Genomic DNA, 2,986 nt, shown 5'->3' on the forward strand with positions numbered 1-2,986 from the left:
TGTTAAATTCTACAACCACCTAATAGGAAGCGATTCCTAACCTTCCTCAACAAAGCCATCACCCACAGAGAGATGAACCTGGAGAATAGTCCCATAAGCAAGCTGGTATTGGGGCTCTGTTTACAACCACAAACAGACCCCACAGAGTCCCAGGACAGCAACACAATTAGACCCAACCAAATCATGAGAAAACTAAAAGATTATTATTTGACACATTGGAAATAATTAATAGAAACTGAGCAAACTAGAATGCCATTTGGCAGAATACCTGACCATAGTAGCTGACCCAAACTTAAGGAAAGCTTAGCCTTGCTATTGAGCATAGCCTTGCTATTGAGAGAGGCCGCCGTAGGCAGACCTGGTTCTCAACAGAAGATAGGCTATGTGCACACTGCCCACAAAATTAGGTCGAAACTGAGCTGCACTTCATAACCTCCTGCCAAATGTATGACCATATTAGAGACACATATTTCCCACAGACCCACAAAGAATAAAAAAAACAAGCACAATTTTGATAAACTATGAAATACCATAGTGTGCCATCAAGACCTTTTGCCACAAGAAAAGGGCAACCATTGTAAATACAACTCATATTTACGTTTATTTATTTTCCCTTTTGTACATTAACTATTTGCACATAATATGACATCTGAAATTACTTTATTATTTTTGACCTTTCGTGAGTGTAATGTTTGCTGTACAATTTTATTGTTTATTTCACTTTGGTTTATTATCTATTTCACTTGCTTTGGCAATGTTTCCCATGCCAATAAAGCCCCTTAGATTGAATTGAATTGAGAGAGAGAGAGAGAGAGAGAGAGAGAGAGAGAGAAAGAGAGAGAGAGACAGAGAAGGGGTAATGATGCACATTCAGACACAAACAGATACCATCCACTGGTATTACATGTCAGGCATTCAGGTGTTAAATCTAAAACTTGCTCCAGTCACTTTGAATTCAGAGTAAGAATATTAAACAGGCCGGGTTAAGTCCTGTTTTCCTTAACTGAAGCCATACTGTAGTTCAACTCCAGAGAGGACTTAACATAGAGACTTATAGAGGTGTGTCCCAAATGGCACCCTATTCCACATGGGCCAAATAGGCCCTGGTCAAATGTAGTGCACTAAATAGGAAATGCGGTGCCGGTTGAGACGCATACCTACCGTAGGAGGATTGTCTGTACAAGGGCTCTACAAGAGACACTTCAGCGATGACATTTAGAAGAAGAGTAGTGCCCTTTGAGAGAACTCGATTTTAAGAGGAGCACACAAAAGACAACACACCAAGGGAGGCCCACTTTATGACTCATAACAAAAGGACTCAGCGGTTGATTGAGCGTTCAATTCTGCCTCCCTTCATATTTCTCCTCTTCTTCTCCTTCTATCCCTTCATCCATCGCAACCTCCAGGTCAACTCCTCTAGGAATGTCCCAAATGGGGCCCTATTCTCTATATACTGTAGTGTACTACATAGTTATTTCAACACATAATCAGCAAAACAGACCTATTTAACCCCAATATGACATGTGTTGTTTCAAGGGGATACTTTGCATGAGGAGAGAATAAAGCATTCCCCCTATTCACTACAGATACATATTAGTCTTTCTACTTGAAAGGAGGGAGGCAGGACAGGGTTACAAAGGCTCTGTGTGAATCACAAGCACACTTTAAAGACAAGCTGATTCAGAAAGGCGTTTCACCTTCCGTGGAGTAGCAGCCACTAAGAATGCTGAGACAATGGATGTTGTGATTCACTTTGACAGGAACGAGCCGTATACCAACCCGTCTCATCACAGTTATGTACTGAGCACAGCAGCATTACTCTCTGTAGTTCTGAGCGTCATCTGGAATTTAGCCATATGTTGATATTTTTGTTTTTGTGCTGTGCACATACGTGTGTCAGATGCACGTCCGGGTGTTTTCCTGGCCTTTCCCGACATTTTGATACTATTCCTTTCTTAGATGGACTTCCATTCAGCATTCCGCTACGATACTTTCTTCATTACCAAAACTCCTCCATCCTCTCCTCCTGGAAAGCAGCAGAGGGAAACAATCACAAACTCACTGATTTGAGAGGAAATTCAATGAAGATAGAAGCCCTAATTCAATTAAATGCAATATGGAACAGTTTCAGAGATCTCTCTGAGTTACAGTTTGGAGAAGGAAATCAGTCAATTGAAATAAGCAATTTAGACCCTAATCTATGGATTTTGGATGATTGGGCAGGGGTGCAGCCATGGGTTGGCCTGGCAGGGTATAGGCCCACCCACTGTGGAGCCAGGCTCAGCCAATCATAATGTCACGTTCTGACCTTAGTTATTTTATTATGTCTTTGTTTTAGTATGGTCAGGGCGTGAGTTGGCTGGGTTGTCTATGTTCTTTTTTCTATAATTTGAGATTTTCTGTGTTCGGCCTGGTATGGTTCTCAATCAGAGGCAGCTGTATGATTGAGAATCATACTTAGGTAGCCTGGTTTCACTTTTGAGTTGTGGGTGTTTATTTCCTGGTTAGTGTTTTTTCATTCACCTTACGGGACTGTTCATTTGTCGTTTGTTGTTTTGTTCAGTGTTCAGTTCTTTTATTAAAAACATGAACACTTACCACGCTGCGCTTTGGTCCTCACCTTCTTCCACCACAGACGATCGTTACACATAATTCGTTTTTCCCCACAAAAGTGATTTATTACAGACAGAAATACTCCCCAGCACCACCCCCACCCCCCCCCCCCCCCCCCCCCCCCCACCCTTCCTCAGACGATCCAGCAGGTGAAGAAGCCGGATGTGGAGGTCCTGGGCTGGCCTGGTTACACGTGGTCTGCGGTTGTGAGGTCAGTTGGATGTAGTGCCAAATTCTCTAAAACGACGTTGGAGGCGGCTTTTGGTAGAGAAATTAACTTTCACTTCTTTGGCAACAGCTCCTTTAGTTCCTGCAGTCAGCATGCCAATTGCACGCTCCCTCAAAACCTGAGACAACTGTGGCATTGTGTTGT

This window comes from Oncorhynchus mykiss, chromosome 8 (genome assembly GCF_013265735.2).
Source record: "Oncorhynchus mykiss isolate Arlee chromosome 8, USDA_OmykA_1.1, whole genome shotgun sequence".
NCBI classification, from domain to species: Eukaryota; Metazoa; Chordata; class Actinopteri; order Salmoniformes; family Salmonidae; genus Oncorhynchus; species Oncorhynchus mykiss.